The following is a 13673-nucleotide window of genomic DNA, read 5'->3' as shown; positions in this document are numbered from 1 at the left end:
TCAAGCAGGAACCTAAAGGGCAGATTTGCAAAGGGGACTTTTAATTTGCAGGGCAAATTTTCACGAGGGCATTTTGAAGCTGCATTTGTGCAAATCCTAAATTGAATTGTGGGCTCAAGATTTGGTGCTTTATTCTCATTCAGCTCAACGGGTCCCCAGATTTGGGGTTGGCAGTAGAAATATTGCTCCCCTGGAGAGAGAAGGGGAAAGCTGTCGCCCTGACCCTGGTAGTGCCAGAGGGCTCAGTGGGAAGTGGATGCCACTCCATGAACAGGTAAGGGTGGATTTGGGGGGAAAACAGGGTGAAATGGAAAAGCTGGCAGCATGTGCCCACTGCCTTTGCCATGGTATCATTGGGAGCCATACCCTGCACTGCGGGAGCTGGAGGGGAGCAGAGACCCAGAGAAGAGGCAGGCAATTTTTATTTGGATTATGCTAAAAGGTCACATAAAAGATCCCACCATTGGTTGATGGCTTTAGGGTTGCAGTATTCATTCACTGAGGGTTTTTAGAGGGAGTATGGAAATGTTGAACATAGGTCTAGTCTTTTGCTTCGCAAGCATTTTAAAACAGTTCAGTACTTGTTTGTTTGATTCTCCATGTATAAAACTGTTAACGTTACTCCTCGGTGCTGAGGATACCCACAGGAATGACCACAGTGCCTCGATGCACCGGGGCACGGGTGGGAAGGAGGTTTCCAAGCCCCTGTCCCATCTGCTGCGGTTTCCTGAGAGCATCCCTGAGAGCAGAGCTAGGCAGACCATCAGCCACTCAGTTTGGGGTAGCAGGGGAGCAGGTACAACCCCACTGAGTCCCTCCAGATGGGATAGTACCATGCAAAACCCCAAACCCCGAAGCCTGTGCATAGCAACATTCAGTATGCATTTATTAAATAAAAGAGGACTGTACCTCTGCCTATGGATATCGGTTTCCATTAAGGGGGGAAGACTATAAGCAAAAGTAAGGTGATAAAGCAGGGGGCTTTGAAGTAGTAATATTCAGATCCCTCTTGATATCCAGCTTGTACATTCAAGTCACACTTATTCATCCCACCTTACGCATCCCAGTCACACCATCCCGGGGGAAGGGGTGAGCTCAGAGGGTAAAGGGATTGCAACTACATGCACTGCATCAGCCTGTTCTCCATTTTCCATGCCTCTCTGTATTTTAATTAAAAATCTTAATTAATTTTTCACTTTGTGTCAAAACTTCTTTCAGCACGACTATCAATGATGGACATACCTCTTGGGGAATGAAGCATTCTGCTAGAGAAGGGGAAGATACTTTTTTTAAATGACTGTTGTGCAGCAAACCTGGAAGGGCTGCAGTTTACCACCTCTTGCTTGGTCATGGCAGGATCAAGCTGCTGCTCTAACACAAGATTTCAAGGCAGGTACTAATATTTTTTTAAAATGCAAACTGTGCTATGCTTCGGATCTTTAATACATAAAATACATTTATTTAAACAATAAATGCAGAACCGCATATGCATGCCAAAAAAAACCAGAAGGAAAATAACGTAAAGCTTCCACGCCTCTGTGCTTTGTGCTTTCTGGCTGGGGGCTCAGCAGCCGGGGTGTTCGCGTCTTCCTCTGTAACCCCAAAGCGCTTTTTCTCTCCATGGAAATTTCTATTGCATCGCCATCTCGTGGTTTTCTGCAAAAATTGCTGGTGCTGCAGAATGCCTGCCTTACACTGCCGGTGTTTAATTGCACGATGACACCTATTAAAAGGTAATATCCACTGGACATGAGGTGCACAGGTAATTGCAATTACTATTGCATAGCCGGGCCCTTAACAGTGAAGCTGGGGAGGGAGAGATGCGGGGACTTCAATTACAATTTGTGCACTCGTGGGGCTCGGCGCTGCCTTTCACATTGCTGTCCGCGTGTGGGCTCTCATCCACGGCCTTGTTACTCACTCTCCTGCGTTACATGGACTTGGGAGTGCTGGAGAACATTGTCCAATGGATTTTGGTTTTGCAAATGCAAAGAAAGGTATATACATGGGAAGGACCAAGAGCAAACTCTGCTCCAAATGATTCAAGACACCAGGGCTGTTATTTAGAGGATGATATACAGCATGCTTATGTCTATGCAATAGACACATTTTCTTTCTTTCACATCTTTTTACTTCTTTAATTAGTTTGAGCTGCACTGAAACTATGAAGGGCAAAAACCAGATTTATGAAGTTTTTTACATTGTAATTTTGGCACTGGTAATGGTTTGGAAATGGTCACTTACTTCAGCCTACACTACTGTTTCTGTTTACACAAAGGTGTGGGGTTTGTGAAGACTACAATGAAGTTTAGTCACATGAACGTGCCTCGCACCTAAAGTTTATAAAAGGCTGTCAAAACCTGAGCTCTCAAATTAATTTGAACATGTCCCAGCAGTGGTCATCACCAGGTAAAAAAACCTCCAGGCCTTAAATCAGCTTAGTGAGGCAGGGCTGTGCAAGAGCCCCTCTGTGCAGGGAGGTGAGCAGGGGGCTGTGGGTGCAACGAGGGATGGTTGTGAGGTTGCAGGCACAGGGCTGTGATTGCACGGAGGAGTTGCCACAAGGTTGCAAGCATGGGGCTGTGATTGCAAGAGGGGATTGTTGTGAGCATGGGGTTGTGGTTGCGAGGAGGGATGGTTGCAGGGCTGCAAGCCCAGAGCTCCCCATCTGCACTGGGTGCTCTCTGCATCCCCTGGACTGAACCCTCTGCCCTGGAGCTGGGCTCCCTGGGGCTGCGTGAGCTGCCCCAGACCAGAGGGACCCACAACAGCCCCAGTCTTGCAGTCGCAGCACCTTTTCTGGCTGGTGAAGCAGCGTGCAGGGGGTGAAGCACTCCAACCCACTGTGGAGATGAGTTGCAGAAATGATCATCAGGCTGAAAATCTCAACTCCAAGCATGCCAGCAACAGCTCTCCAGTCCAGCCCGCTCTGTTGCTCAGGTCAAAATTTCCTCACCATGGTTTCATCCTGCTGGAAATGTAGTAAGTCTTTCCAGGAGGCTGCATATGTGCCCCTGGTTTTCCTCAGCAAGGCAAGGAAAGCAGGAATGTTGAAACTCAGCCGGAGGTTGGGAAATTGCCCCCCTCTAATACAAGCCAGACCCATGGAAACCCTCCAGGTCTCAAAAGCCCTCATCGGCCCAATCAGGACTTTGATGACGAAAAGCAGAATAAAAGTGAACAGGAAGAAAGTGAGTTTAAACAAGCTCAAACAAGAAACAGCAGATTTTGAGAAAGCGAAGTGAGCAGCAATGGGCAGCCCCAGCTGTTTGAGCTGCCCCAGAAAAAGCCAAGAAACCATGGAAAATGACATGTTGTGGTGAACGGCACAGATCCCCAGGTCTCTCCATAGCCATGTGCATACGACCATGAGCACTATGAACAAGGAAGGACAATGTGTAAATCACTAAGCAGTTTTGCTGGTGAAGAGTCCAAGTGAAGCCAGTTTTTTGCTCAGCTTTGGCGCTTTCTGCTGACAGCTGACCCATTTTCCCACGAAAAATCACCCTGAAGGTGCTGGCCAGTGGCCTTCTGCTGCACATCTCCAGGGCATATCAGCTCTGCTGCCCCATCCTCACCCCTGCTGGGTACCCTCCACACCCCCTGTTTACAACCAGTTGGAGGAAAACACAGGGTGCTGTCCCCCCCATTGTCTCCCCTCACCCTGCTAAGCCTCAAACAGGGTTTTGCTTTGCTCCCAGGACCATGCCATGCACTTCGTGCTGCTTCCCTCCAGCCCAAGGAACGTCAGGAACAAGGCAGTGCAGAGGCCCTTTGGGCAGGCTGCTGGGTGGGACGTTACTGTTGCATTTGGGACTACTCTTAGGGCAGAGCAAACACTGTTTCGGCAATGGCAGCGATCTGTGGGTGCAGGGAGGACGGCCTGCAGCGGGACCTGGGGAGGAAGGAGTAGTGTTTGGCACACAGCACCTTTGGAAGTAGCTAATCTATATTATTAGGCATTGTAAAGCATTTCAAGAGGCAGGTTCCAGCTTACGTTTCACTCCACCATGGAACAAGTTCAGACACAAATGAGACATGAATGGCTTCCTTTACACCAGTTGCCTCTCAGCAATGTTGAGATTTAATTAATCCCTTTCTGGGAATAATGTACAGTATTACCCTAATCTCTAATGCAGGATATCAGTGCTAATGCTCAGCATAAAAACTGAGGCTTGTGAAACGTACAGCTGGAAACACGGCCATGCCCCCACCGGTCGGACTGCTGCGAGCAGCTCTGCTGTGATCTGGCTGGCCTCAGCATGCCCGCTGCTGGGGGAGCTGAAATACTTGCTGCTGGTGGTACTCAGGGCTGTGGTTTTGTGCTGAAGCTTTGCTACAAGCCAAGAGAATTGTACAGCCATGTGAGTCCCAGCTTTCCTGTTCTCTGCTTCAGTCCTGGCCATGTAGCCAGTCCAGCTTTTGGTACCATATTACCCACTGAAGGGGAGCAAAGCCACCCAAGGAAGGCAAGTCTTCCCAGGCATTGATGGGAAATGGGTTCATGCAGTCTTCCTTTAATTTAGCCTTGCCAGAAAACCTGCAGAGAAAGCTTCAGCGGCTGGCTCCCACCTCCCAGCACCTCCCTGGGAGGTGGGTGCCCACATCAAGCTGGTGGAGCTGCTCAGAGGGGAAGGAGGCAGATTTCACTCAGGAGTGTTTGAGCAGGATGGGCGGCTTGTGTGTGCTTAGCCAGCTTTGCAGTGAAGGAGGATTGCCTCTTTTTCTAGAGCCATCAACTGAGAGACAGGAGCCTGTGTCCCTTGGGTCGCTTTGGTAGCACTGAGTATTCCTGACAGCCCGTCTCCTCAACCCTCGAGTTCCTGCTCTCCCCTCGGCTCTTGCACATACACGGCCACCTGCTGCCAAACTGCCCTGACCCCATCTGCTCCACTTTTCATCTGCATCTCCTGGAAACCACTCTTCTTCCTCACCCTTTGCCCTAGGTTATCTATAAAGGGCTAATCCCAAAGCTAGTGGTGTCAAAGAAAGGGCTGCCATTGACTTCAGGAGACTGCAAGGACCTTAGCTGCTCACTTCAGGGTGGATTCTTAATAGATGATTAAACAGAGGAGAACAGCACAGGCTCATCATTGGGACACTTTTCTAAGTGAGCCTGCATGTGATTTCTTTCCCCCAGGAGAATGCAAAATGTGAGGGATTGGAACAGGTTGATGCTCACCGGTGTTCTTTGACAGGGCTTATCTTCATTTGCATTTTTGTAGGTGAGAAGTGAAACGCTGGTCGGGTTTTGAATGAAAACTGCAGCAATTTCAGTGCAGAATATCAAGACATGTGCTCTGGGTCGTCATGCACAGAATCCAACTGGAGAGGATCAAAGGAAAAGGGTCTATTTTTGGTTTTACATCTACTAATTACTCTGAACAAATGAGCAATGCATCTGAGAAGTAATCTTTTTTCAGGTTTCCATCTGGTAAAAGTCTTGTAGGTGCTGTAACTTCAGAATAATTTCAAGCCTGTACTTTTCACTGAAGACTCTGAAGTTGGAGTCAACCAGTGAGTGGAAGAATGCAGATTTGCTTTTGTGTCATTCATGTCCATTCAGAAAACTACTAAAGCAACGTGCCTCAGGGCTTTGGACACCTACCTCCGATAATACCGGACACAGTGAGTTTTATAGTTGGTGCAGAATGCCCTTTGCATAGTTTTCAGAAGAAAAAATGTTTCAGAGGATCAGTCCTCTGTTCCTCATATATCTTCTAGCTGTATTGGTAGGTGGCCTTCCTTCGCAAACCTCAGCTCACATCGGGGAAGGTTTGTCCTGGTATATTGAGGACAGATGTATACTTCACTGCGTTAACACCAGAGCTGGTTCCTACTTCAGGGCTTTCTGCTACGCCTTCCCTGGGGGGATATGGATGATATGCTAGGGAGGTGTAGAGACATCACTCTTCTGTTGGAGTTCTCCTAGGGCTAGTCCTGATGACTGACTGCAGCTCAGAGAGGCTATTTTCCAAGCATTGTCTCTGAAGACGGTGGAGGGCGGTGGGTGCCTTCAGCGGGTGCTTGGATCTTAACATGCCCTGTCCTGGTTTTGCCATCACAGTACACCAAAACTCCATCATTCCTGTAGGTGAGTCATGACCCACTGAGTATCAGATCAGAGATGTCTTTCCCCCTGTTATCCATGTCCTGCTTCCCAGGAAGCATTGCGTTAGGCATAGGCATAGCAGCAGTGTCAGGACAAACAAGCCAGAGCTCAGGCCATGGACCTCCATGGGGCCTCTGAAACTGGTACGTTGAGACTGGGCATCCTGGGACCCAGTGGCTTCCTCTCTGCAGCTCTTCTCAATGCAAGGCGAACTGGTGTTACCTACATTGCACCTTTCTAGCTCTTTGTCTTCTGAAGACCTGCTAAAGACCTTGAAGCCAATTTAGAAGGAATATAGGGAGGAACTGAAAATAGACAAAATGACCTTGACTTCTCAGAAAGAAGTGAAGTATTTCTCAGGGCTTCACTCAGTTTTGAGAGGTATGAAGTTGCACGGCTGGGACATGGTCTGACCACATCCACACACACCACCTTTGCAACACTCAGTGCTGTTGCAGACAGTGACATGTCAAGAAACATTGGTTAAGGCAGGCACTCTTGCTTTTGCAGAACATATTTTAAATCTGTATTTTTATGCAAAGCAAAGAAAGAATGAAAGACAACCAAAAGAAAAAAAGAAGGAAAGAATGAATGAGCAAATTAAAAACGAAGGAAAGAATGAAATTTAAAAAATATTACAGGAGCCCAGCGCAAAGAGATGTTTCCTTTTTATAATCTGCCGAGTTATAGCAAGGTGAGAGCTCCCTTCACCTCTCCATCCTGTTCTGCAGTGATAATGAAATGGCACAGTGGGGAATGGGGAGGGTTGTGGGGATGTGGGGAAGCATGAAGGAGTCAGAATTACACGTTGTATGTACTATTACTTCAGTCCTATATGAAGGGTAGAGTCTTGCTGTATTACATCTAAGGAATGCAACAGTACTTAAAGACTGAACATCACCACTTCTCAAAGATACATGGATTAGTACAGATTTGCAGGCTGGTTCCTTGGGAGGCCAGTGGTAATTCTGGGGTCAATTTCCCAGCTTTCTGTGAAACTGAGGTTTCACATAATTTTTGAACAAGTTCCACCCTCCGAATCGTAGTGTCATGGACCTGCAGAAAGGAGTGGGAGCAGAATGGGAGACATGAGAGCTGTTGCTTTTTAGACCGATTATTGCAGAGTATTCTGTGCATCATTCTGAATTTGAGCTTGTTTTTGTATGGAAGTAACTGGCTGGCAAGATTGCTGTAAGTATTCCTTGTAGAGCTGTGTTGGGGGAAAAAAAAAAAAGATTCCTTTTTTACATGGAAAATTGTGACTTTATAACTCAAAACTTGAAAAATTTTAGCTGAAAACTGTGGGAGACTTCCCCGATGTGGCTTCTTGTTTTCCAACAAAAACAAAATAGCATAGATGGAAATGGAAAGTTTCTGTTTTCATTTAGAAGGAAAGTTTCCTACCAGTCCAAATAGCTGGTAGTCTCCAGCCTGGCCCCTCTGCCAGCCTCTGACTTCCCTGTTGCTCATAGATCAGTATTTTCAGGAGGTGGCGGAAGTTTTGCAGAGCTGAGAAATGGTCCGTGCTTGGCCCCAGCTGCTTCTGGGCGTGGACAATGTCCATGGTGTATTTGCAGTCACTTTGCCATGGATGTGCAGCCTAGGAGTTGATGGAAAACTGACACCCGTGGCTATTGGAAAATAAAAATCCGTTACCAGGCTGTTATCAGTAATAATTTTCAGTGAGAAAGGATTTTTTAGGTCAAGAAATATGGAAATATAAACTCTTTAACCCTTTGTGGCTGAAAGATTTGTTCAGGAGTGGTAACGTGGTTGGTGGCAGCTGAATTCAGCTGGGGTGGTTCTACTCACCGTGGCACCTCTCGGAGCTGGGGTCCCCTTACCTTAACAACCCATTTGCATTTCCAGGAGGGTTTGGGACTGGGAATAAGGGCAGCACAGAGACTGCATCTTAAAAGCTTGCCTTTACTTCAGGGCAGAAGAACCCACGGGTTCGGTATAGGGGCCTGACGCTGCAAGCACAGCACACCCAAGTGCCCATCTGTATTCTCACCCATGAGCTATGGGCAGACTGGGGATGCTGAAGGGGCCCCATGCAGTGGTCTCCCACTTCCTGGCAGCACCATGGCCACCCGTGCATGGTGTCACCATAGGCAAGGCACCTCCAGTGACCTTCAGAGAAAGAATTATATTTGCAGGCAATAAACTGTTGCCCACATATCCCGTCTCCAGCTAAAGCGCAGCCTGTTAAATTAAACCCATTTTGTTAAAGGTTTTTAATGCTGCTTGCCCATATGCAGAATTATGTCTTTAAAGATTAAAAAATCCAATATAAACAAAATAAATCCAGGGAGCTGAATGCATGAATCATTATTTTAGTACATATTGTCCATTCTAATCTGCAGTCCAATTGTGAAGTCATTCAAAATGCTGCTTCTCAGTAATTAGCAGGAATCTAACTCAGAGCCAATTTCTGATTAAATGTGCTTAAAATCAATAAAACATCATGAGTGATTAGAGTCACGTGTGATTAGCCCTGTCGAACAAAGCAGAATAAGTTATGGCCTCACTTTAACTTGTCAAAAAACAGAACTGGGGGTGGGAATGAGGAGGAACAGCTGATATTTCTATAAAGGGTTTTTCCAGTTCTCTGCCTTTCTCTTCGCTCCTTTAGAAAAGTGAAAGGATTGGTTTGTTGTCTGAAAATTACAGGCTGAAGGGGAAAGTTTGGGGCGGCTTTGGCTTCTCTTGTGGGTTTGTTTAAGGATATGCTGGGAATGGCCTTTTTGAATCCTGCGTCTCAGCTGCAGGATGTTTACCTGCTTCTCCTGGAGTCACCTCTTCTCCAGCTCAGTTCTGGCTATTTGGAGAAGGAAATACCTATAAGATTTATACTTTTTTTCCCCCTGGAAGAGGCACAAAGATCTTTTCTCCCTCTCTGTGAAAGGGAGAGATGCAGTGTCATATCTCCTAAGCGTAATAGAAATAAAGAGCAGCAGCAGCTCAAAACCAGATATTGATTGAAAGCACGAGAGGTAAAGCTGGTGGTGAGGTGGTTTTCCTCCATCATGCTGCTGTGCGTCGGGACAGCTGACAACACCCCTGCCCTGGGGTGCCCTGGACACACACCACCACCCTCTCCATCTATTCGGGGTGCGGCATGAGGTGCCGGTGATGGAGAGTGGCTTTTTGGGCAAACGGCTTTTGGCAGCATCCCCCCAGAATGGCAGCTCGGGGCCGGGGGGGCGGAGGCGTGCCAGCACCCAGCTGGGAGATGGCTGCGATCTCACGTTGGGTGCGTGGGGGCTGCGTGGGGTGGCAGAGCTTCTCCCGGCGCTTGGCAGGGCTCACCAGCAAAGCTTCCCTTGACGTCAGGAGATGGAGAACAACACTCATTTATAGCTACAGCTTCTTCACTTACAGCTGTGTGACCGCATCCCCGCCGGTTGGATCCTCAGAGGAAAATCCAGCTGTAGTGCTTGGTGCTGCCGCGGATCTGGCCCTAACAGCGATGCTGCTGGGGCTGCTTTCTTCCTACCTCAGTAAGCAGAACAAAAACCCCACATCCACCACGTGCACATGGTGGTGGGTGAAGCGGGGAGGCTTGGGAAGCATTGTCCCAAGTGTTTTTCCGCTGCAGACTGTGTTTAATTATATTGTTTCGTGGCCTATTTGAGAGGACATTGTTTATTTCAAGCGTACATCCGCATGCTCATTTCCTGCTCTCGGCAAGGCTCTGGCCTTCCACCCAGTGAAGCTCAGGAATTTTTGGCAAATTCTGATTATGGGTTTTTTCCCTGTGTGCAATCCTGACACGTCCCCTCCTACAGACAGACAGAAGTTGTACGTGGAGCTGCTCAGGACTGCTCATTCCCATGAGACTCCTTCTCTGCCTGTCCCCTGGTGTAACAGCTTGTCACACCTGGGAGATGCGATAAGCCATCAGGGAAAGCCATATTTAACTTGGGCAAAGGACCTGGAGGCACAAGGAAACTTCTAAGAGGAGCCCTGCTGTGGGCAACCCCACCATCTCCAAGCACCAGCTGAGTTTTGGGTTGGCATTTCTTCCAAATGAAAAGGTCTTGCAAGCCTGCAACTGAAATGAAAAGGCAAAGAACTTTCATTAAACGGTGTTCTTGAGTGAAAATCAGCCGTCTAGGTTCAGTGAGGGTAGGCTGTGTATCACAACGTGCTGTAGGTCAGCACTGCCAACATGGGGATGTCACTTCTCATCGAAAGGCAGTGCACACCAACGGGGACAACGCACCTGGTTCGCCCTATATAAATGTTCTCTGATAGGTTTTCTTGCTGCTGTTCTTGCAAGCTGCTGGTCTTTAAGAGCAAAAATAATGCAGAAACAGAGAAGCAGATCCTCAGCAGATGTCCATGGCAGTAGCTGGGTTGCCCCCAAATTACACCAGCTGAGCCCCAGGGTCTGCTGTGCTCTGAGAGATAAATCACCCTGCACTGACCTCCTGGATCCAACAGCAACGCGGGACCATCTGTGCTCGTCCTCGATGCCACGGCACATGTGGGGAGATCTGCCGCTCAAGGCGGTCAGAGTCAGGACCATCCAACACAGGGTGCTGAATAAAACCCAGAGCTGAAAGTAGGAATTACATAAATCAGCTAATTATTCCTCTCCCTGCACCTCCTGTGCATAGTTTGGTGTCTGAGTTGGGGTTTTTTGCTTTTCTCCAAAGCAGCTGGAGATGGGATGTTGAACATGGTGTGTTATTGCTCCTAGTGGTATTAAAGAAAAACATCTCAAGTGCTGGTTGGCATGTTTTGATTATACGTGAGGGTAAAATGAGTGCCAGATTTTGAGTGGGGAAGACTTCTTCCTCCAGATCAGATTAGCAGGAGCTGTCGCGGGAGCAAAGCAGGGAAGCAAGGCATTGGGGGGCAGGGGGAGCCCTGGACGTACTCTCTTACAGTTAATTTGGCATTTTCGCTGAACAAATCCCTGCTACAGGAGGCCAGAGCCCTTGGTGGTTCCTTTTCTCTCTTCCTTTGGTGTTACTATTTGTGGCTTTATTTATTTGTACTAAAAGCCTTAGGCTCATTATGGCATTTTTGTGAAGTGTTTTTGTGGCTTGTGTTGAGTGAGTGTGTGCAGAGCAGTTGTTCCCTGGACCCTTTTGGATTAATGTTTGTCATATGATTGCCTGTGATTTCATGACCTCTGTGGCTGAAGTGAGCCCTGTGGGTTTTTTTATGTATGTGCAATTTAGCTTTTAATTAAGGCCTTGTTATCCAGGGAGTTGCAGCTTGGTTGGCTCGTATGCCCCAAGGTTCTCCTGGCTTGATACTGGAGTAAGGTAGCCCATATTTGGAAATATTCAGCTCGTTTCTCTTGTTTCAGTTTTCCAAGCAGTTTGAATTAATCTTCAGTCTTCTTTTCCAATGTTTACTGAAGAACAGCAGGTTTTTTTAACACTCCCTTTTATCACGCAGTGTGATCAGTCGAGCTCAGACAATGCGTATTCTTGCTGGGGTCTGTTGCTCATTTAGCAGTCTACAATCTACTAATGAAGTGCAGATGCATTGAGGAAGATCCTCCCTCCGCGGATGAACCCTGGACCAGGATGCACCGAGGAGCCGTGTCCTGCAACTCGCAGCAGCCGCTTGCAGGCCCAACGGGCCAGAGGAGTTGTGCTGGCTGTTAGGAGAGCTACTCGTTCCTAAGAGGTTTTAGATGCTTTGGTCACCCTCGTACTTCGACATGTCAGCACAATTTTCTCCTTCTTTTCTGTTTTTCAGGTCCCTGTGTTTAGCTCTTAAAATACATATTATACATGGGCCTAAGGTCTGCCTTTTTGTAGGAAAGCGAGCAGTTTCTTTTGCCGTGGGTTTTGGGTGCTCGGGCTGTATCACGTGCACAGGATCCATTTTCAAAGCTGACTTCTTTTTCATGCACGATTGCTCTCAGCTCTCTCTAGAATACCCAAAGAATCTGGGAGCTTTGGCAGACACCTGGCTGCAGATTAACACCAGATGACCAGAGCAGATAGGTACCAGACTTTCATCCTGCCCCTTCGGATAAACCTGGCTCCCCTCTTGCTCCTGCCTCTCCCCAAAGCAGGGATTTACCTGACAGCAAGTACCCAAGATATCCCCACACTCAGCTGTCTTACTAAAGTAACCTAAAGATTACTACCAACAGCTTTCCATGCATCTGTTTTGGAGACGTTTAGCATAAAGGGAACTCAGGTTGAATTCTACGGCGGTGGTTTGGGGTGTAGTTCTGGACAGTCCCATGACATCTCTATGAGGAAGCAATTGAGGTGCCTCAAACACCAGAATTTCAGTACCGGACCAAATTTTGAGAACTAGAAGGCCTTGAAGTATTTGTAGGCAGTGCTTTTATTGATTAAATGCAAATTTGTAAAATCAGGATCCAGAACTGAGCTTGGATTTGATACATTTTACAATTTTCTTGTACATTAGGTGGGCTCCAGGATCTCTTGTCCTGGTCGGGTTTTAACAGCTTAGTGCCTCATTCTTAGAGAGCACTTCTCACTGCCACCTTTGTTTTAAAGCTACTGATTCCTGCTTCCCAGTTTTCCAAGCTCAGTGATGAGATGTTGAGCTGGGTGCTACAGTAATCTAATAATCTTTAGAAAACGTTCTGGGGTGTTTAATATTCTCATAGTGGCCAAACTCTGAGTTCGGTCAGTTGTAATCATCACACTGGAGCATGGTCAAGATGCAGTCTGGCCTGGACCCTGTGGCCATCTGCCCGCAGGGAAACCAGCTGCCTCTCAAGGTAGAAATACCCTTCAGACATCACGATAAATCCCATTTTCTACCAACAAACCTTCATTCTGCAGCTTACCTCCCTGTGTGTGAATGACCGTACTTTTCAAATAGGTTTGTTGGTGGTTGTTTATGTTTCACATGGCCTCTTGGAGAAAAGCCACACCAGATAGCCTGTCAGTAACCATGAGTAGATTTGCCAGACCTTGCAGAAATCCACCACCAAGTACATGCACCTTGGTGGGATCACCTGGGAAGGCAGGCGCCTGTAAATCATTTGAGCCAAGGGGTTTAGAAAGGCAGCTATGAAGGGACAAGATCCTCCCGAAGGAAAGGCACATTCAGAGCATTTTAAAAACTGATTTCAGTGATACAGGATGAGTCATGTCTACTGACATTGACTTCTCCATCGGTTGCTGAGAGAAAGGGATGCTTGCGATGCAGGAATTACCTCCCACTAAGTTCAGATGCCTCAGATGGGTCAGATAAATCACACTTTAGTTACTCATTTCTCTCCACGGATGCTAAAGGGAATCTAGACCCCTAGCACTAATGTAGACATCAATCCCGGAGACTTCTAACATCCATGGAGATGTGAATCTCAGCTGGGTTGTCTCTGCCTCGAAGCTTGAATGTGAGAAAAGGGAAGGCAGGCTGACAGCAAAGGCAGCAATGAGAGGCATAAACCAGATGCAAAACGTTGAGAAAGACAGAAGCTATAAGATAGCCCATAGTCCTGGGAAGCTAAGAGCGCCTATCTAAGAGTGAAGTAGCAAAACAAGAGAACAGCAGAGAAAAAAAAGCAGGGCTGGACCAGTGCAGGAAGATGAAAATTTCCTTT

This window comes from Falco cherrug, chromosome 12 (genome assembly GCF_023634085.1).
Source record: "Falco cherrug isolate bFalChe1 chromosome 12, bFalChe1.pri, whole genome shotgun sequence".
Classification (NCBI taxonomy): Eukaryota; Metazoa; Chordata; class Aves; order Falconiformes; family Falconidae; genus Falco; species Falco cherrug.
The sequence above is the reverse complement of the archived record's forward strand: the minus strand, read 5'-3'. Positions refer to the sequence as shown.